The 23,020-nt window shown below is 39.8% G+C and overlaps 2 non-coding genes across 2 annotated transcripts; both read left to right on the top strand.

The window, feature by feature from the left end:
• Nucleotides 1-5,515: 5,515 nt before the first annotated feature.
• Nucleotides 5,516-5,623, top strand: LOC148571805 (small nucleolar RNA R71). The gene has a single exon (XR_015880536.1). It is a non-coding gene; the product is annotated as a small nucleolar RNA R71 (small nucleolar RNA).
• A 15,255-nt stretch (nt 5,624-20,878) lies between these two features.
• On the top strand, nt 20,879-20,985 carry LOC148571804 (small nucleolar RNA R71). Its single transcript, XR_015908822.1, has one exon. It is a non-coding gene; the product is annotated as a small nucleolar RNA R71 (small nucleolar RNA).
• The last annotated feature ends 2,035 nt before the right edge of the window (nt 20,986-23,020 follow it).

Raw genomic sequence — 23,020 nt, 5'->3', positions numbered from 1 at the left:
ATGCCAAAAAGCGTATAAATTATCCGCTCATCAGTAGTTGAATTAGTTTATTGCAATTTAAGATTACTTGCTTGTTAAGACTTCCATTTATTTTCATGCTCATAACTCACAACCCCGGATTTCTAACCAATGTCGAAGCACTTGTTTGCCCAATCCTTGTGAGACGACCCGAGGTTTGAATATTTCGATTATTTCTATTGGGGTTGAACTTGTGACAACCAAATCCCTCTTCTAAATTTGACCCCCCGAGGATTGTTGTTGGTAGAGCTATACTCACGACGAGGTGTTATTAAAGAGAAATCTACCAATACACTGCTGGGGCGTTCGTTAGTGGTGGTGGGTGGTGCGGCAGGGACGGAGCGGCGGCGGTGGGTGTGGCGGTCGCAGAGGGGGGCAGTGGTGGTGGAGGGAAGAGGAGGAAAGAAGAAGAAGAAAGAGGGGGAAGGGGGTGGCGTGGCGGTGGGTTCTGGGTGGTCGACGGGGGCAGCGGTGGTTGGTGGTGGTGGCTGGAAGTTGGTGGTGGTTGGTTGGAGAGAGAGAGGAAGGAGAAGGGCTGGGGGGCGCGAATGGGTAGGGTTCGCGTGATTGGGGGGGTTAGTAAATTTAAATCCATGCGATCGCGTGAGGCACGCGGTCGCGTGGCTGGGGTGAATTGAGGGTTGACGCGATCGCATTGAATGGGTAAAAGAGGGAATGACGCGGTCGCATGAGGCATGCGACCGCGTCGCTGGAAATTGTGCTAAACGCACAATTCCAGCGTCATTTCAGTGCAACTCTCTGTCTCCTTTGGGGTGTTGTGCAATCCATGTGACGCGATCGCGTTGCTCACGCTGTCGCGTGGGATTGGTGTTGTGCAAGTGATGCGATCGCGTGGGTGGCGCGATCACGTGGGTCGTTTTCTGCGAAACGCACAATGGCCGCACGATTCCAGCCTAACTCTCTGGACGTTGGGATTTACGCCGATCTCTAGATCACATGGCCGCGTGAATGACGCAGACGCGTGGGGAGTGTTTTTCTCAACTGACGCGATCGCATGAGTGATGCGGTCGCGTCGCGCACCCTTTCTTCTTTTTTTTATGCAGGTATGCAATTATGCAGTATGCAATGCGAATGAATAATATTCAGGTTCAATTGAAAAGGATAATAAAAATAAATAACACGAAATAAAACTGAAAAAAAGGAATGACCATACTATGGTGGGTTGTCTCCCACCTAGCACTTTTAGTTAAAGTCCTTAAGTTGTACATTGGATGAGCTTCCTGTTATGGTGGCGTATGCTTAAATTCATCCAGAAATCTCCACCAATGCTTGGAATGCCAACAGCCTCCGGGGTCCCAAACTAGGCATGTAAAGCTTCTGAGCAGCTTCAAACAAATTCTCAGGCTCCCGGGGTGACGAATGTCAGAACAGATTCCAGGATCCCAAACCTTGCTTTTAAATCTGCCTTCGTCTTGATCTATATTTTTCCATCCGGGCGGTTTAGAAAGTATATTTTCACCAAGATGACCAAACGTTTTCCGAGATCCATTCGATTAATCATGATGCCAATCCGTGCACTTCGAATTGAAGCGTGGAACCTTATTGAACCTTGTGCACCAGCTCTGAGTGCGAGCCATTTCCCTCTTACTCTTAAAGCCGCAAAGAGCTCTAAGCTGGCCATCTGTTTCAAGCAAACCATATTCTAGTGGGAAAATACAGTTAAAGGTTAAGGATTGTACCCATTTAAAGCTTGTAATAGGTGGTAATGGCCTTGGGATAGGTGTTTCCAGTGGTTTTGTGAGTTCTACTCCTTTGTACTCTTCTGTGAATTTCTTCACTTCCTTGCAGACTTCCTCAATTGCATCCATGTCCTGATCAAAGCCTTCTATGTCTTCCTCGTCACTTAAGTCATAAACGGGAGGTTGAGAGAAATCTACCTCCGCATCATCTTCGTATTCACTTGGGGAAGATTCTTCGATCTCAGAGAATTCACTTGCTGATGCAAGTGCACTACTGGGAGAACTTGACTTGAGATTATCATCATCAAGGAAACTTGCTTCTTGGATTATTCTAGCTAGTTCTTCATAAAAGATTTGCTGTGGGAGTTGTGCACTATCCTCCTTAGCATCAATTGTAACGTTCTTAACAGAATTCTCCGCAACTTCGGATTCCCATGGAAGTTCAGCGTCTCCTAAGTCTTCAACCAACTCCTCTTCTTTCATAATGACAGCTTCCTCTACTTGTTCTAATACGAAGTCATGCTCTGTCTTGTCCACTGGAGTTTCTAGTATCTCCTTCATGCTACGCTCTTCATTAGATTGTCCACATGGGGCTCTGGGAGGCCCTTGAATGTTTGAACGTATAGAAGATAATAGACTTACTGCTTGCTCCAGTTGATGAAGGGTTGTTTGAAGTTGATCTACTGTTTCCTTGAGGCGAACCTCTGATTCTTGGGGTGATAGATTTGGACGTGGTACATGGGGAAGTGGTGGTGTTTGGGAGTAATTAGATTGGAATTTGGGTAGATGAGGATCATACGGTAGTGAATGGTGGAAAGGAGCTTGTGAGTGTGGTGGTGCGAAGTTATGTTGAGAGGATGGCCTATAAGCACAGGGTGGGGCTTGTTGGTAACCACAAGGTTGTCCACCATGTCTATTTCCTTGATATGCATTGTAGAATGGTCTTTGTCCATGATATCTTGGAGGGTGTTGTTACCTAAAGGGTTGATCAGATCCTGTTGGCTCCATCAATCTTTGATTGCTCTGACCTTGATGCATGTTCCTGTTATAACTTTCACTCCTTTCAACAATATTAGAACCAAACTTGAAGCGAGAGGGGTGAGAATTCATAGTAGCTAATGGAAATAAAAGGGGAAAATAAAGACAAATAAATAAGTAAAAGAAAAGTATTTACAATAACCAATAATAAGGCACACAATTGCAGTTTCCCCGGCAACGGCGCCATTTTGAAAGAACTGTAGATTGATGGTTTAGAAGTTATAGTAAACTCTTGTTGCAAGTATAGTTACTAAACCAAGCAATCAACCTTTCTTACAAACGTTTTGGTTGTCACAAGTAACCAACCCCTAAATAAATTGATAACTGAAGTATTTAAACCTCGGGTCGTCTTCTCAAGGAACTGCAGGGAAGTATGTTCTTATTATTGGTTATGAAGATTGTAAATTGGGGTTTTTAAGATGAGGAACAAGTAATTTAAATTGCAATTGAAATAAGTAAAAGGCTGTAAAGTAAATAAATAACCGTGAAATAAAATTTTGGCAAGGTATGAGAAATAAGAAGTCCTATCCTAGTTATCCTTATCAATGATGATGAAGATTGAATCTTAATTCCACTCAGTTAGTCTTTACTTAAAGTAAAGAAAGGTCAAGTGACTAATTAGTTTGATCTTCAAATCCTAGTTAATCCCTAAGGAAAGATTGGGATTATTGAAGTCCAATTCAATTAACAAAGATAACAATTATCAATCATGTTAAGTTTGATAACTCCTGAGTTACTGATTTCTTAACCAAGACCAAAAGGGAAAAAGTAAATCTACTGGAATAAAAATGTTTTCAGATTGGAAGCAACGGTAATAAAAGAAAGCAATAATAAACTGAAATACCTCAAATAACATTAATTCAAAGAATAATTTGTAACATAGAAGAATTCATAAACTAAATTGAGAAGATAAATAAAAAGGAATGTTGAACCTGATAAAAAGAGATAATCCTGAAAGCGAATAAAATCCTAAATCTAAATCCTAATCCTAAAGAGAGAGGAGAGAACCTCTCCCTCAAAACTACATCTAAATCATCAAAAGTGACTAATTGGAGACTTTCCTCTGAATGGATGCATTCCTCCACTTCATAACCTTTGATCTGTGCCTTCTAGACTTGGATTTGGGCCAAAAAGGGCTTCAGAAGTCGCAGGGGACGTTTTCTGTAAGTTTTGGTGCGTGGCCTTTGTCACGCGTCCGCGTGGGTCATGCGGTCGCATCAATTGGAGTTTTCCTTGTCACGCGGCCGCGTCGTCCATGCGATCGCGTCACTGCCAGTTTCTTCCGAAACTCCATTTTGTGCTTTCTTTCCATTTCTTGTATGTTTCTTTTCCATCCTTTAAGTCATTCCTGCCTTAGAGGATCTGAAACTACTCAACACACGAATCACGGCATCGACTGGAAATAAAGGGTAATTAAAATAATTACTTTTAAAGCATAGGAAACATGTTTTTCACATACATCACATAATAAGGAAGGGAAAGTAAAACCATGTAATTAACATGAATAAGTGGGTGAAGGACTGAATAAATCACTTAAATTAAGCACAAAATATATCATAAAATATGGGTTTATCACCCAGGTCACACAGAGCCTTCTCAAAGGTCATGGTGCCTATGTTACAGGGAATTAGGAATTTACCAGGATCCTATTTCTTTTGAGGTAATGTCTGCCTATCCAATGCATTCAGTTCATTGGTGAGCCAGGGAGGTTCATCTTCCCAAGTCTCATTACCAAATAATTTGGCATTCAGCTTCATGATTGCACAAAGGTACTTAGCAACTTGCTCTTCAATGACGTCTTCATTCTCTTCAGAAGAAGAATACTCATCAGAGCTCATGAAGGGCAGAAGGAGGTTCAATGGAATCTCTATGGTCTCTAGATGAGCCTCAAATTCCTTTGGTTTCTCAAAGAGAAACTCCTTATTGGTCACTGAACGTCCCAGGAGGTCTTCTCCACTAGGATTCACGTCCTCCTCCTCCCTTGTAGGTTCGGCCATGATGGTCAAATCAATGGCCTTGCACTCTCTCTTTGGATTTTCTTCCGTATTGCTTGGGAGAGTACTAGGAGGAGTTTCAGTGACCCTTTTACTCAGCTGGCCCACTTGTGCCTCCAAATTTCTAATGGAGGACCTTGTTTCATTCATGAAACTCACAGTGGCCTTAGATAGATCAGAGACTATATTTACTAAGCTAGATGGGTTCTGCTCAGAATTCTCTATCAATTGCTGAGTGGATAATGGAAAAGGTTTGCTATTGCTAAACCTGTTTCTTCCACCATTATTAAAGCCTTGTTAAGGCTTTTGTTGATCCTTCCATGAGAAATTTGGATGATTTCTCCATGAGGGATTATAAGTGTTTCCATAGGGTTCACCCATGTAATTCACCTCTGCTATTGCAGGGTTCTCAGGATCATAAGCTTCTTCTTCAGAAGATGCCTCTTTAGTACTGTTGGATGATTCCTTCAATCCATTCAGACTTTGAGAGATCATATTGACTTGCTGAGTCAATATTTTATTCTGAGCCAATATGGCATTCAGAGTATCAATTTCAAGAACTCCCTTCCTTTGAGGTGTCCCATTACTTACAGGATTCCTCTCAGAAGTGTACATGAACTGGTTATTAGCAACCATGTCAATGAGTTCTTGAGCTTCTGCAGGCGTTTTCTTTAGGTGAATGGATCCACCTGCAGAATGGTCCAATGACATTTTAGATAATCCAGAAAGACCATCATAGAATATATCCAGGATGGTCCATTCTGAAAGCATGTCAGAAGGACACATTTTGGTCAGTTCCTTGTATCTCTCCCAAGCTTCATAGAGGGACTCACCTTCTTTTTGTTTGAAGGTTTGAACATCCACTCTAAGCTTACTAAGCTTTTGAAGAGGAAAGAACTTGGCTAAGAAAGCCGTGACCAGCTTATCCCAAGAGTTCAGGCTGTCTTTAGGTTGAGAGTCCAACCATATTCTAGCTCTATCTCTTACAGCAAATGGGAAAAGCATAAGCCGGTAGACCTCGGGATCAACTCCATTGGTCTTAACAGTATCATAGATTTGCAAGAATTCAGTTAAGAACTGAAAAGGATCTTTTGATGGAAGTCCATGAAACTTGCAGTTCTGTTGCATCAGAGAAACTAATTGAGGTTTCAGCTCAAAATTGTTTGCTCTAATGGCAGGGATTGAGATGCTTCTTCCATGTAAATTGGAATTTGGTGCAGTAAAGTCACCAAGCATCTTTCTTGCATTGTTATTATCTTCGGCAATGTCTCCGTCTTTTTCGAAAATTTCTGTCAGATTTTCTCCAGAGAGTTGTGCTTTAGCTTCCCTTAGCTTCCTCTTCAGAGTCCTTTCAGGTTCAGGATCAGCTTCAACAAGAATGTTCTTATCCTTGTTCCTGCTCATATGAAAAAGAAGAAAATAGAAAAGAAAATATGGAATCCTCTATGTCACAGTATAGAGATTCCTTTATGTGAGTAGAAGGAGATAAGAATAGAAGAAGGAAATGATAAGAATCCAAACACAGGGGAGAGGAGTGGGTTCAAATTCTTAGATGAAGATAACTGTTAGTAGATAAATAAATAATTAGAAGGAGGTGAGAGAGAAGAATTTCGAAAATTGAATAAATTAAAATAAAAGTATTTTTGTTTTTAATTTAAAATTAAAGTTAAAATTTGAAAATTTAAAAAAAAGAAAAATTAAATTAAATTAAATTAAAGTTTAAAACAATTAGTTAATTAAAAAGGAATTTTGAAAAAGAGAGAAGGGATTTTCGAAAATTAGAAAGAGAGAGTTAGTTAGGTAGTTTTGAAAAAGATATGATTGAAATAGTAAACTTTTAAAATCAAACAAAAAGTCAAGTAGTTAATTGAAAAAGATTTGAAAATCAAATTTGAAAAGATAAGAAGCTAGAAAAGAAGTTAGAAAAGATTTTGAAATTGATTTTGAAAAAGATGTGATTGAAATTTATTTTGAAAAAGATTTGAAAAAGAAATTTAAAAAGATTTGATTTTGAAAATTAAACTTGATTACTTGACTAACAAGAAACTAAAAAGATATGATTTAAAATTTAAAGATTGAATCTTTCTTACTAGGCAAGTAACAAACTAAAAAAATTTTTTTGAATCAATCACATTAATTGTTAGTAAAGATTTTGAAATTATGAAACAAAATAAGAAAAAGATTTTTGAGAATCAAATTGAAATTTTCAAAAATATAAGAGAAAAAGTGAAAAAGATTTGATTTTTGAAAAAGTTTTGAAAAAGATAGAATTTTTTAAATTGAAAATTTGATTTGACTTATAAGAAACAACTAGATTTTAAAAATTTTTGAAAAAAAGTCAAGTCAAATATTCAAATTTTATGAGAAGAAAAGGGAAAGATATTCTTTTTTATTTTTGAATTTTTAATGAAAAAAGAGGAAAACATTAAAAAGACTCAATGCATGAAAATTTTGGATCAAAACAAATGATGGATGCAAATACACTATGAATGTCAAGATGAACACCAAGAACACTTTGAAGATCATGATGAACATCAAGAACTTGTTTTTAAAAAAAATTTCAAGAAAAGAAAACATGCAAGACACCAAACTTAGAAATTTTCAAACTTTAGACACTAACAAATTGAAAATGCATATAAAAAACAAGAAAAGACACAAAACAAGAAAATATGAAGATCAAACAAGAAGACTTACCAAGAACAACTTGAAGATCATGAAGAATGCAATGCATGAATTTTCGAAAAATGCAAGAAAGAGATAAACATGCAATTGACACCAAACTTATGACTTGACACTAGATTCAAGCAAGAAACATCAAATTATTTTTTTGATTTTTTATGATTTTATTAAAAAAAAATTTCGGTATTTTTTTTTTTCGAAAATTAATTTTGAAAAAGAAAATAAGGATTTCAAAATTTTCAATAAGAATTCCAGGAATTTGCAATGTTAGTCTAAAGCTCCGGTCCAGGAATTAGACATGGCTTACTAGCCAGCCAAGCTTTCAGTGAAAGCTCCGGTCCAAAACACTAGACATGGCCAATGGCCAGCCAAGCTTTAGTAGATACAAATCAGACATACAACAGCTGATACTTCATTCAACTTCATTCTATGCTGATAAGTGGAAGCCCCAGTCCAAATGAATTAGACATGGCTTTACAGCCAGCCAGGCTCTAACATGCTTCATGAAACTCTAGAATTCATTCTTAAAAATTCTGAAGAACATAAAATATATTTTGAAAATATTTATTTTTTTTATTTTTTCGAAAATAAGAATAATAAAAACAAAAGCTTAAAATTAAAATAAAATTACCTAATCTGAGCAACAAGATGAACCATCAGTTGTCCAAACTCGAACAATCTCCGGCAACGGCGCCAAAAACTTGGTGCACGAAATTGCGATCATCAACAATGGCTCCCAAAGACTTGGTGCTCTTAAACGTGAATCACACTTTGTCACAACTCCGCACAACTAACCAGCAAGTGCACTGGGTCCTCCAAGTAATAAACCTTACGTGAGTGAGGGTCGATCCCACGGAGATTGTCGGCTTGAAGCAAGCTATGGTCTCCTTGTAAATCTCAGTCTTCAAATAGTTATAGCGTTTTGATAATAAAAATATAAATAAAATATAAACTAGGATAGAGATACTTATGTAATTCATTGGTGAGAATTTCAGATAAGCGTATAGAGATGCTTTCGTTCCTCCTGAACCTCTGCTTTCCTGCTGTCTTCATCCAATCATTCCTACTCTCTTCCATGGCAAGCTGTATGTAGGGCATCACCGTTGTCAATGGCTACATCCCATCCTCTCTGTGAAAATGGTCCAATGCGTTGTCACTGCATGGCTAATCATCTGTCGGTTCTCAATCATACTGGAATAGGATTTACTATCCTTTTGTGTCTATCACTACGCCCAGCACTCGCGAGTTTGAAGCTCGTCACAGCCATCCTTTCCCAGAGCCTACTCGGAATACCACAAATAAGGTTTAGACTTTTCGGATCTCAGGAATGGCCGTCCATGGGTTCTGACTTATACCATGAAGACTCTAATATCTCAGACTCGGTCCCCTGTATTAGATATCTAAGAGATACTCATTCTATCTCATCTTCATGAAGAGATACTCATTCTATCTCATCTTCATGTAGAACGGAAATGGTTGTCAGGCACGTGTTCATAGGTGAGAATGGTGATGAGCGTCACATAATCATCACATTCATCATGTTCTTGGGTGCGAATGAATATCTTAGAATAGGAATAAGCTTGAATTGAATAGAAAAAACAATAGTACTTTGCATTAATTCTCAAGGAATAGCAGAGCTCCACACCGTAATCTATGGTGTGTAGAAACTCTACCGTTAAAAATACATAAGAACAAGGTCCAGGCATGGCCGAATGGCCAGCCCTCTAAACGTGATCAAAGATGATCTGAAGATTAAAACTAAAGATCAGATGTAAATACAATAGTAAAAAGTCCTATTTATACTAAACTAGTTACTAGGGTTTACAGAAATGAGTAAATGATGCAGAAATCCACTTCTGGAGCCCACTTGGTGTGTGCTTGGGCTGAGCATTAAGCTTTACACGTGTAGAAGCTTCTCTTGGAGTTGAACGCCAGTTTGTAACCTGTTTCTGGCGTTTAACTCCACTTTGCAACCTATTTCTGGCGTTTAACTCCAGAATGCAACATGGAACTGGCGTTGAACGCCAGTTTGTGTCATCTAAACTCGGGTAAAGTATAGACTATTATATATTTCTGGAAAGCCCTGGATGTCTACTTTCCAACGCAATTAAGAGAGCGCCATTTAGAGTTCTGTAGCTCCAGAAAATTCACTTTGAGTGCAGGGAGGTCAGAATCCAACAGCATCTGTAGTCCTTCCTCAACCTCTGAATCTGATTTTTGCTCAAGTCCCTCAATTTCAGCCAGAAAATACCTGAAATCACAGAAAAATACACAAACTCATAGTAAAGTCCTTAAATGTGAATTTTATTTAAAAACTAATAAAAATATACTAAAAACTAACTAAATCATACTAAAAACTATGTAAAAACAATGCCAAAAAGCGTATAAATTATCCGCTCATCAGAAGGTAAGTGGCTAGAAGATGTAGCCACGTAATTAGTCTCGAAACTCACTTGCTTGTGTTCTTGGATCAAAATCCATGTTCCAATTTACATTCTTCAAACAGGCTTAGCATCAAAATTTTCAAAATTGGTAGGGTTGCCCTAAAGTTCTAGTTTCCTAGGAAAGAAGTCATTACTCTAACCAAGTGGACTTATCAAGAGATAACTATCATGCAAAGGGTGTCAAAAGTAAAAAAAAAAACCTAATCATGCAACCTACCCTAATTAACAAAAGAGATTCAAGATTTATTCGGGTGTTACCTATGGAGATCGGTCGACCGACCTCCCCACACTTAAAACTTAGCACGGTCCCCCGTGCTATGAGTGATGCGCAATGGGAGTCCGGCTCCGGAATGTCCATCATGTCCCTCATCATCGCCTTCTTCACTTGAGGTTGTGGTGGATGTAGAGATATCTGGTTCCTCCATAGGTGGGGTGACAACACTAAGAAGTTTCTTCACATAAGCATACCGGCGTTGGTTTCGCCGTTCATAACGATTCATCTTCTTGTGAAGATCCTCGAGGCATTGGTGGGATGATTTATGTGGTGCGAATGAAGCAGCAAAGATGCCTGCGGGAATTGCCATATTAGAGTTCCCAGTGTCCGCCGGTGGCTTGAGATATTACCCGGTGGGGATAACATCACCATCAATCGGGCTTGTGGCCCTCTAATCCCTAGTCTCACGGGGAACACCGGTGGCCACAACTAACTCGGTTACCAAAGCAGGGAAGGGTAGGTTACCTTTAGCATGAATACGCCCCATGGCTTGCCAGATGATAGATGGGAGATTGACCGATCTCTCGGTGAGTACGCACCAAACCAATAAGGCTAGCTCGGCAGTGATGGATGACCCATGGGTGCTTGGAAGCACATAATGGGCTAAGATTTGGGCTCACGTCCCAGCCTCTTGAGTGAGAAAACGTGCGTCAATACCCTTGGGCCTCGGTCTCATTCTCCCTTGAATCCAGAATGATTCGGATATGGCAATGACCCGGAGAATGGCATCCCAATCAAAACCAAATTCGCAACGTGCCGACAAGTCCTCTTGGTAGGCATCAATTCCATCCGCTAATGGCCCAATTTTAAGCACTCCTTGAATGGCCTCCTCTATGACGAAAACTTGTCTTCGACGCACAAATGCCGATGCAAGGGACGATGAGTGGTAATTGGTGTAAAATTCCACCACCCAGGACAAGTTAGCTTCCTTAGGTCGTCTCATGAGAAACCCCTATTGCCTCCGCTCAATGCGGGGCATCACAAATGGAGCAACATGAGCCGGAGGGATAAGAAGAGGCTCCGCGTGATAGTTCCTTTCAATCATCATAGGGTAGACAAGCTCGCAGTATCGGTTGGGGAACTTGTTTGGGTCCCTTGGAGGGTTATCCTTCTCTAGTGCACCAATATTGACGATGCTCCTTGGCTTCTTGATGAGGGGCTTAGCCGTGGTGGCTTTGGTGGCCAGCTTTGTTGGCGCCTTTTTAGCAGCTGGCTTCTTTTCCTTATCCTTCTTGATGACCATCCTATAAAAGTAGGAAAGGAGGAGGCATTAAACTCAAGGAAACACTCAAAAACGGCAGTCATACAAGTGAGAAAATAGCCCATAAAAGGATTGGTGTCTTAAATACATGACAGCTGCAACTTGTAACTAAGACAACATTGGAAGCAATGGCAAGTCACTAGCATGTGATGCAAGAGTGGTATAAGCATGCAAATGAGAGGCATGAGAAGCATACACTCAAATATCAAAATCAAGAAGCAAGTCATAAGGGGTGAGCATGTAAGGTATGAAACATGAAGAATGATATGCTCAATGCACAAAGGAGTAAGCAAGTGAGTGAGAAAGAACACTAAATGGAAGGCACTAAGTCAAATTTGACACAAAAAGTCATGTATGCCTTTCATCAAACACTTGGTGTGCCCCCTTTAAGTAATGAACAAATGGAGGAAATGGAGCAATGTAGCATCGCACAAGGCAATATCAATCATCATAGAGCACCACATTTTGCAAGGAAATCAAAGATGACAACCTAACTGATGCACGAAAATTTGTCTCTCAACAATTTTCCTTCGGCAAGTATACCGAATTGTCGTCAAGTAAAAACTCACAATAGAGTGAGGTCGAATCCCACAGGGATTGATTGGTCAAGAAACTTTAATTAGAGGAATGTTCTAGTTGAGCGAAGCAGAATTTTGGTTTGAGAGTTGCAGGAAATTAAATGGCGGGAAAGTAAATAGCAGAAAATGTAAAATGCTGAAAGTAAAGAGCTGAAATTAAATGACGGAGAATAAATTACAGAATCTTAAACGGGAATGGGGAAGATGCTCATAAAAGTAAATTGCAGAAATTAAAGAGAATGGGTAAGATCAGAAATAGGGAATTCATTGGGTTTAGGAGATGTTGCATTCTCTGGATCGAGTTCATTTTCATCTCTTCCTCAATCAATGCGTTCATTGATCTCCTTGGCAATCTTAAGTGATCAAATTACAATTTCTTGTAATTCAATCTCTCAAATCTTGATCAATAGCCAATTCTTTGGTCAATTGCTCATGAGAAGAGATGAAGTATGGTCACTGATTATACCACATGCATTCCCAAATCAAGTGTTGGTAGAATTATAGTCACCATATCCTTCCAATCCCAATTTGGTCCAACATGAGAAAGCATTTCTAGCATGATCTCTTCATTCCTCTTCCAAGGTTCAGAAGAGATCCAAGTATGAATAGCTTCTTTTCCAAGATAACTATCCAATTGGATGAAGATTGAAAGCTTTCTAGAAAAAATCAAGAGAAAAGATAGAAGAAGAATAATGAAAACTAATATTGATCCATCAAATTACAACAGAGCTCCCTAACCCAATGAAGGGGGGTTTAGTTGTTCATAGCTCTAGAAATGGAAAACAAAGATGGAAGATACATTCTGAAAAATAAACTAGAAGTGCAGAGTAAATTATATAGAGAGTAATTCTCAAATTTCCAACTCCCCCCAAAAGCTCTTCTCTAATTCAAAACTACCCCTATATATACTACTCTTCTGATCTTCTAGTTGGTTCTTCAAGTCTTGGATATGGGCCTTTGGATCTTGAGTTTGAAGCAGTTATCCTCTTCAGTGGGCTTAGCTTTACTTGCAGAGAGAAAGCGTGAAGTAGGCAGGGTATTTAGCTCAGGATGTTAGTGGCGTTAACATTAAGTGAGAGTGTGGGTTCGAGAACGTTAGTGACAATCACCTTTTCACTAACGTTCCTAACCCATCGATGATCCACGTTAACTTCAACGTTAGTGGCACCAACGTGACCACTAACGTTGCCTCTTGGTCTTTCGCACACGTTATTGGGACTCACCTTTTTCAATAACGTTGAGAGTCCTCCCTTCCCCTACGTTAGAGTCCACGTTAACTTAGTTAACGTGGCTCTTAACGTAGGCTTGCCAATCCTTCGAGAACGTTAGTGACACTTACCTTTGTCACTAACGTTCCAAGATGCCCCTACTTCCCACGTTAGAATCTACGTTAACTAAGTTAACGTGGCTTCTAACGTGGTGATGGTAGCCATCTCCAACGTTAGTGACAAAGGTGAGTGTCACTAACGTTGGCTCATCATCCTTCCCTCTACGTTAGCTTCCACGTTAACTAAGTTAACGTGGGAGTTAACGTGATGCATAGTGGCTCATTGTGGCTCATTCCAATGTTAGTGACAAAGGTGAGTGTCACTAACGTTGGCGATTGTTTGCTTTCTCTACGTTAGCTTCCACATTAACTTAGTTAACGTGGGAGTTAACGTAGCTCAAAGTGGCTTAGTCCAACGTTAGTGAGAATGGTGAGTGTCACTAACGTTGGCCATTCTTTTGCTTCCCAACGTTAGAGTCCACGTTAACTAAGTTAACGTGGAGGCTAACGTGGCCAATATGAGCTTGGTCCAACGTTAGTGACAAAGGTGAGTGTCACTAATGTCGGCTCCACTTTCTTTCTTCCACGTTAGAGTTCACGTTAACTTAGTTAACGTGACTCTTAACGTGCGCTATGATGGCTTCGAAGACGTTATTGGCGATTATTTTTCTCATTAACGTTGCAAGCTAGCTCCCATTCCACGTTAGTGGTCACGTTAGTTAGACTAACGTGGCTGCTAACGTGGTTCTTTCTTGCTTCCTTTGTCCTGAAATCAAGCAATAAAGTACATCAAAGTTCTAATCCACATCATGAGACATGCATCATCTAATTTGTCATATAATTCATGCATAATTCTCATAAAACCATGTAAAGTGCACCATGTTTGCTTGAATCAAGATGTAAGTGAAATTCTACCCAAAACTTGCTTATTTCCTAAGGAAATGCATGAAACTACCCTAAAACAGTAAAGAAAAGGTCAGTGAAACTGGCCAAAATGCCCCGACATCACAACACCAAACTTAAAGCTTGCTTGTCCCTAAGCAAGTACTGGAACAAGAGAATGATGAATGAAATGCCAAGAGAAATGAGTCATTATTGTGGAAGTCATGTCCTTGGTTTTATGGTGGTTTCATGCATAGCAACTTAGGTTCATTCCTTCACTGGCTTTCAGACCTTTATCATGTCCTGGAATACCCACTTGACTGCACCTTATGAAACTTTTATTCATTGATCCTTTTTGTCATTTCAAGGCTTATTTGTGTTTTTAGACTAGGTGCTCTGTGAGGGGGCGACTCTTTAAGATAAGCTTTCAGCCAGCACTCCCGAACCAGTTGGTTCAAGGTGCTAGGTGTTGAGACACCCCTAAGGGCTTACTCTCTCAAGTCTCTTTCCCCCATACATACACACCACAGGCACATGATTTGTTATTTTCTTTCTTGAGACCTTGGTGTCCAGTACCTCTTTGGGTTACTAAGCGTTCTGTAGCAAAGGTTACTCTTGATAGTGGACTTTCAGCTGATAATCCCGAGTTAGTTAACCCAAGTTACCAAGTGATAAGGCACCCCTAAGAGCTTATTCATCCAAGTAAATCCCTTACATAGGAACACCACAGACACTTGCCCCAAGATTCAAACCCTTGGTGCCTAGCCTTATTTCTTACTCTTTTTCTTTTATTCTTTAACTTTCATTTTTCTTCTTTCGCTTTTTCTTATTGGGATCTTGTTATTCAGCTAGTCTCATGGGGTGTGTTTCAAGCATATGATTCAGGACAGATAGTTGCCTTCCCACCTTATTGGTGAACCAACTTAGCTAATCTATTACTACACCACAAATCTAGGAGCTTACTCCACAATATGAATTCCACTCTGGTCTTTTATAACAAACATTATCTTTTTATTTGATTAAAAAAGAGACAAGCAACACAACAAGCAAGATAGGATTGAAAATAGGAAATTTGACTAGCAATCATAGACCTAAGCAATGAAAAACTTAAAGGCATAATTCAAAATCCTAACTACCATGGAACATGTTCTATTTCATACATGATTTTCCTTATTTAAAGCTTAAAAAATATGGATCAAAGAGGGAACTCCACCACCTTTTACTCATGGGGTTGCCCATGCTCTTCCTCTTGCTTGTCTTCTTGGTATTTTTCTTGAGTGCTTGTACTCCCACTTCCCTTGCCTTTTCCAATCAACTTCTTCCAAAAACTAGCATCTTCCATCTTCTTTTTCAGTGTTTCCTTCTGCTGTTTCACCTTCCTTTCCTCTTTTGCCTCTTGGATCTTGATGATGCCATGAGTTTGAGTTGATGTGTGAAGAGGGTGGAAGGTATGGATAGATGAGGAATCCGGTTGGTTAGAACAAGGTGTAATGAAGGGATTTGGATGCCGAAGGTGTGTAGTATGAGGAATGGGAATTGGAATGTGAAGGGAAGTATGGACTAGGACTCACTTATATAGGGAAGTGATGAGTGAATGAAAGGTGTGGATTGGTGGGGTGGTTGTGTGATGGACGAATGAGGTTTAGCATGGGGTGAGCACAAGGATCACCAACTTTATGATGGGATTGGTTCAGTTTCCAAGCTTGTTCTTCTTCCAATGTTGCATGGCAACCATTCCCAATGCATTCCCTTTGAGACACGTGTGAAATACTCCCCTTTTGTGGTGGCCGAATCTTCCTTTCAATTGTCCATCAATTTTCCTACGAAGCAAGAAAAAGTGTAATTATTAATTGTGTGGATAGTGGCGGCAAAATAAAAATGGGAACAACTACCACTTTTTTTTAGTTTTTGTTTATAACTAACTAAGTAGTATTCATGAATGCCAACCAACTGATTAACTGAATGTGTCCGTGTATGCAACATTGGTGATACCATGGGTGACACCAAACTTAGTTTATGGCCATGTGATGTAAGATTTTTGTTCAAGGCTCTAAGAGTAACATCACAATTATGCTCTCTTAGTATGCCTTGAACACCAAACTTGTTCTTTACTATATGCTGCATAAAAGGATCCATTCAAGTGTATGTCAGGGTTGGTTTGGAATTCATGAACCTTGCATTATTAACTCTTCTAAAAGCATGTAAAACATGGGTTGCCTCCCATGAAGCGCTTCTTTAGTGTCACTAGCTTGACATTTTTTCCTTTGTCAGGGTGGCTGGTAGTGCTTCAAATCCTCCCCCCTTGCAGTAAATTGATGCCAAGGCATCTTAGGCTAGTTTCACTAGCATTTTTCTGTTAGTTTTAGTTGTTTTATGCATTTTCTTGAGCTTAAAGTAACCAAAAATGGTTAAATGAAGAACAAAGCAATGAACCATCCAAACAGTATGATTTTAATGCAAATTCCATGAGTTTTAGTTATATTACTTGAATGCTATGAATGGAAGATTTCTCATGAAATTTTGCAAGACTTTGATGCAATTGTTTGGATGATTTCAGGGAAGAAGAGGCTAAGCAAGGAAGCAACAAAATCAATAAAGGAAGCTTGAATATCACATGTGGAGTTTAAGTTCCAGTTTAAGCCTAAACTGGAGCTTAAACGCCAGAATCAGGAAGGCTAAGAAATGCTGGAATTGAAGTTTAACCTCCAGTTTAACCTTAAACTGGAGGTTAAACGCCAGAATGATAATGCCACTCAGGAAGGAGTTCCACGTTTAACCTCCAGTTTAACCTTAAACTGGAGGTTAAACGCCAGAATGGGAAAAGCACCAGGGAGCCATTTCCACGTTTAAGCTCCAGTTTGACCTCAAACTGGAGCTTAAACGTGTTCGACCAAGTTTTCTCCTCCAGGGTTGCTCTCTCCATTTCCACGTTTAAGCTCCAGTTTGACCTCAAACTGGAGCTTAAACGTGTTCGACACCTCCAGGGCTACCCTTCTAAGCTTCCACGTTTAACCTCCAGTTTAACCTTAAACTGGAGGTTAAACGTGTTCGACCTCCAGGATGCCTCCTTCCATTTCCACGTTTAACCTCCAGTTTAACCTTAAACTGGAGGTTAAACGTGTTCGACCTCCAAGGCTGCCCTTCCTATATCCACGTTTAAGCTTCAGTTTAACCTTAAACTGAAGCTTAAACGTGTTCGACTACATGACTCTCCAGGGCTGCTTTCTTCCATTTCCACGTTTAAGCTTCAGTTTAACCTTAAACTGAAGCTTAAACGTGCTTCTACAAAAGGCCTCACTGGAAGTGTCTGGCGTTTAAGCTGCAGTTTAAGCTTAAACTGCAACTTAAACGCCACTCTTGGAAAAGGTTTCTGGACCAAAAATATTGTGGTTTAAGTTAGTATTTGAGCACAAACATTAACTTAAACTTATTTTGGTATGAAACCCAATTGAATATCATGGTTTATGGGATTGGGCCTGAAGGATTGATGAGTTTGAAATCTCAATTTATTGAGTCATGTGTCATTATTTGATTATCACTAAGTTGGCTCAATGAATGTTACAGAATTTGGATCAACAGCCTCATCAAGATTATGGATCATAAACCCAAGGCAAAAGGAAAGCAGGGAGAGGCCTCAAAGCCCAAGAAACACAACAGAAGCTCAATATAGAAAGTGTATAAATAGGATAGAATTTAAGTTAGGGAGAACTTTTTACCTTCACTTTTAGCTAGTTTTCATATCTTTGTAATTGAATTCAGAGCTATGACTCACTAAACCCCCTTTCATTGGGTTAGGGAGCTCTATTGTAATTCAATGAATCAATAATAGTTTTATCTTCTTCTTCAATCTTTTCTCTTGAATTTTGTTAGAAAGCTTCTCGATCTAATTCCATTGGGTAGTTGTCTTGGGAAAGAAACTACCCATAATTGGAATCCTTCGGAACCTTGGGAAAGGAATGGAGGATTCATGCTAGAGAAGCTTTCTCACAGTGAATTGGATTGGGGTTTGGATGGATATTGTGACATGTAATCCTACCAAATTGTGGTTCATGAAACTGTGTGGTATAATCAGTGATCGAGCATCATCTCTTCTTATGAACATTTAAACCAAGGGATTGGGAATTTGTTCATTTTTAGAGAGAATTGGTGAGCCAAGGGATTGGGATCCAATCATATAAGATTGCCAAGCAAAATTCAATGAACGCATTGCTTGAGGAAGAGATAAACATGTTTTGATTCGGAGATCTCAATATCTCCTATAACCCAATGAATCCCACACTTCTGATTTACATCTTCTCTTTACATTCTGCAACTCAATTCATGCAATCACCCCCATTCCCTTTTAATTTCAGCATTTTAGTTTCTGCTCTTTAATTCATGCAATTTAAGATTCCGCCATTTCAATTTCTTGTCATTTACTTTTCCCGCCAATTTTACATTCCGCAATTCTCATCTCAATCTTGATTCCGCTCAACTAGAACACACTTCTAATCCGAATTGCTCACTCAACCAATCCTTGTGGGATTCGACCTCACTCTATTGTGAGTTTTTACTTGACGATAACCGGTGCACTTGCCGGAAGGAATTTTGCCGATCGTGCAATTTCCTAAATCGTAGCATAACTAGTTTATGCGCATCATAAATCTATCTCCATTGGCTTCATCAAGGATTTCCACATGTTCTAGGAAGAGAACTCTGTTGATGGTAAAAACTTTAGGTAGCTGAGATGGGATGGTGGGGAGATCGGGGGGAATAACTGGGAAGTACGCTGAGATTACTTTATCCCCTGGAGAGAAGTCCTCTGTAGGGATCTTCTTGTTCCTCCACCTCCTTTGTACCTTCTTCTTTGTTCCTTTTGATGTTGCCTTGCTCTTTGTGACCTCCTCTTCCAAAGAGATTTTGTTGCTGGTCTTATATAACTCTGGTGGTTTAGGTTCCTCCTGATTTTCTTTGAGCTGTGTCAGCTTCGAAACGCCTTGTTCATCAACTAAGGGATTCCCAGATGTGCTGGTTGTGCTTCAGTGCCTGTTTCTTTCTTCAGTATCTCACTGTGATCTTTGCTTGGTTCTTTGTTCTCTTGATCTGTTTCTTGTGAGGGCTTGAAAACATTGAAAGTGAGTTGTTCATCATGAATCCTCAAAATTAGCTCCCCTCGCTCCACATCTATAAGTGCTCTGGCTGTAGCTAGGAATGGTCTTCCCAATATGATTGGGTGGAGGTGACTCTCTTCAATATCCAAGATGACAAAGTCTGTGGGTAGGAAGTATTTTCCAACCTTCACCAGCACATTTTCAACCACTACTACTGCTTGTTTTTGAGTTTTGTCAGCCAGCCTGATAACTATATCTGTGGGTATTATCTCATTGATCTGTAGCCTCTTCATAAGTGATAAAGGCATTAAGTTGATGCTTGCTCCCAAATCGCAGAGTCCTTTATCAAACATTGTTTCTCCTATGGCACAGGGGATGTAGAAACTCCCTGGGTCCTTCCTCTTTGTAGGCAGCTCTGGTTGAATGAGAGCACTACACTCCTTGTTCATCACTATAGTTTGTCTTCCCTTGAGTGAGCTTTTCCTGGTCAGCAGCTCCTTTATATACTTGATGTATGAGGGCATTTGTTGGAGAGCTTTGATGAATGGTATGTTCACATGGAGAGATGCAAACATGTCAAGAAATCTTGAGTATAGTCTCTTCTCTACACAGTCATTTAGTAATTGGGGAAAGGGTGCATAGAGTCTCAGCAGCTCCTTCTGTGTTAGCTCCTTCTGTGTAATTGTGGTTTCTTGATGATTCTCCCCCTGCTTTCCTGCTGAAGTATCTTCAGGTTGTTCTAATGGGTTGTTCAGCTCTTCCTTAGTCTCCTTATTACTTATAGTAACCATCTTGCAATCTTCCCATCTGACTTTCTTTGCTTCACCTCTCGGATTTTTCTCTGTGTCATTTGGAAAGCTATCAGTAGGTTTGGGAATCTGCTCGGAGAGGTATCCCACTTGAAATTCCAGCCTCTTGATGGTGTCTCTCTGATTCTTGATATTGGCTCGCACCTCCTCCTTGAATACCTTATTATCTTGAATCTCTTTGCATATGCCCTCAAGTAGAGTCTCAATTCTGGAGAGTCTATCTTCAGATGATGGTGAGTTGAGAGTGGATGGGTGAGAAGGGTTGTTTTGGTTTTGGTATGGATGTGGAGAGGTGTTGTTAGGGTGGTGTTGATATGATCTCTGTGTGGACTGTTGGTGAGCTGCATGGTTGTTGGGGTTGTGACGTCTCTGATCTTGGTTTTGATCTTGTTGATTTCCCCACCCAAAGTTTGGGTGATTCCTCCAACCAGGGTTGTAGGTCTTGGAGTATGGGTCATGATTTTGCCTAGGTGAATTCCCAATGTAGTTGGCTTGCTCCTGACTATCCTCTGCTTCTTCATCCTCTCCTTCTTGGGTTGTTGATGAGGTGGTGATTGCTGCTACTTGGTTTCTCTCTATCTTCTTGGTGAGGTTAGCTAATTGCTTGGTAATGAACTTGTTTTGGGCCAGCAGTGCATCTACATTGTTTAGCTCCATCGCTCCTCTAGTGTTGCCTCTTTCAGAAGCATAGAAGTAGTCATTCTCAGCTACAGTCTCAATGACATCTATGGCTTCTTCAATAGTCTTCTTCTTGTTCAGAGATCCCCCGGATGAATGGTCTACTGCCTTCTTTGATTCATAAGAAAGGCCTTCATAGAAAATGTGTAGCTGCACCCATTCATTGAACATATCTGGTGGACACCTTCTTGTCAGGTCCTTAAACCTCTCCCATGCTTCATATAGAGTCTCACCATCTTGCTGCCTGAAGGTTTGCACCTCAGCTCTCAGCCTGTTGATCCGTTGAGGAGGATAGAATTTTGCCAAGAATTTGTTCACCACATCTTCCCAGGTTGCTAAACTCTCCTTTGGGAAGGCTTCTAGCCATTTAGATGCCTTGTCCTTAAGTGAGAAAGGGAACAGAAGTAATCTATAGGTGTCAGGATGAACACCATTAGACTTCACAGTATCACATACCCTCAGGAAGGTGGTTAGATGTTGATTGGGGTCTTCTTGGACACTGCCTCTGAATGAACAATTGTTCTAAAAAAGGGTGATGAGCTGTGGCTTTAGTTCAAAGTTGTTGGCATGTATGGTTGTCTTTTGGATGCTGCTTCCACAATTTCCTGGGTTTGGGTTGATGTAAGAACCCAAAACCCTTCTCTCTTGCCCAGCCTGATGTGCTGGACCTTCTCGGCCATGGTTGTGAGCCTCTTCTTCATGATGGTTCTCCATATTCTCATCCATATCTGGTTCAAAGTACTCCTCCTCTTCCTCAGCACTAACTACTCTCTTTCCTCTTGCTTCCCTCCTTAATCTAAGAAAGGTCCTCTCAGGTTCAGAATCAAAAGAAGTTGAAGCCCCGCTTCTTCTTCCTGTCATACAACCAACAAGGCACAAGCAAGGAAATAGATGCAGAAAGTAATTTCTACAGAAATACTGTTAGTGTGAGTGATGCAATATATCAAATAGTTAGTGGGTTAGCAGACTGAATTGTAAACAACTAAGAAAATAGGTAGGGGAAAGGGAAGAAAATAACTAAATAGAAAGTAAATTACTCAAATGAACTTAAATCAAACAAAAGAAAAATCCTCAATTTAGTTATCCTCCAATCTAATCATTGTTGATACAAAATCAATCCCCGGCAACGGCGCCATAAACTTGATGCACGAAAATTTGCCTCTCAACAATTTTCCTTCGGCAAGTATACCGAATTGTCGTAAAGTAAAAACTCACAATAGAGTGAGGTCGAATCCCACAGGGATTGATTGGTCAAGCAACTTTAATTAGAGGAATGTTCTAGTTGAGCGAAGCAGAATTTCGGTTTGAGAGTTGCAGGAAATTAAATGGCGGGAAAGTAAATAGCAGAAAATGTAAAATGCTGAAAGTAAAGAGCTGAAAATAAATGACGGAAAGTAAATTGTAGAATCTTAAATGGGAATGGGGAAGATGCTTATAAAAGTAAATTGCAGAAATTAAAGAGAATGGGTAAGATTAGAAATGGGGAATTCATTGGGTTTAGGAGATGTTGCATTCTCCGGATCGAGTTCATTTTCATCTCTTCCTCAATCAATGCGTTCATTGATCTCCTTGGCAATCTTAAGTGATCAAATTATAATTTCTTGTAATTCAATCTCTCAAATCTTGATCAATAGCCAATTCCTTGGTCAATTACTCATGAGAAGAGATGAAGTATGGTCACTGATTATACCACATGCATTCCCAAATCAAGTGTTGGTAGAATTATAGTCACCATATCATTCCAACCCCAATTTGGTCCAACATGAAAAAGCATTTCTAGCATGATCTCTTCATTTCTCTTCCAAGGTACAGAAGAGAACCAAGTATGAATAGCTTCTTTTCCAAGATAACTATCCAATTGGATGAAGATTGAAAGCTTTCTAGTAAAATCAAGAGAAAAGATAGAAGAAGAATAATGAAAACTAATATTGATCCATCAAATTACAACAGAGCTCCCTAACCCAATGAAGGGGGGTTTAGTTGTTCAAAGCTCTGGAAATGGAAAACAAAGATGGAAGATACATTCTGAAAAATAAACTAGAAGTGCAGAGTAAATTATATAGAGAGTAATTCTCAAATTTCCAACTCCCCCCAAAAGCTCTTCTCTAATTCAAAACTACCCCTATATATACTACTCTTCTGATCTTCTAGTTGGTTCTTCAAGTCTTGGATATGGGCCTTTGGATCTTGAGTTTGAAGCAGTTATCCTCTTCAGTGGGCTTAGCTTTACTTGCAGAGAGAAAGCGTGAAGTAGCCAGGGTATTTAGCTCAGGATGTTAGTGGCGTTAACGTTAAGTGAGAGTGTGGG

This window comes from Arachis ipaensis, chromosome B3, assembly GCF_059453495.1.
Source record: "Arachis ipaensis isolate K30076 ecotype BB chromosome B3, ASM5945349v1, whole genome shotgun sequence".
NCBI classification, from domain to species: Eukaryota; Viridiplantae; Streptophyta; class Magnoliopsida; order Fabales; family Fabaceae; genus Arachis; species Arachis ipaensis.
This window is presented reverse-complemented; position numbering and strand designations above follow the sequence as displayed.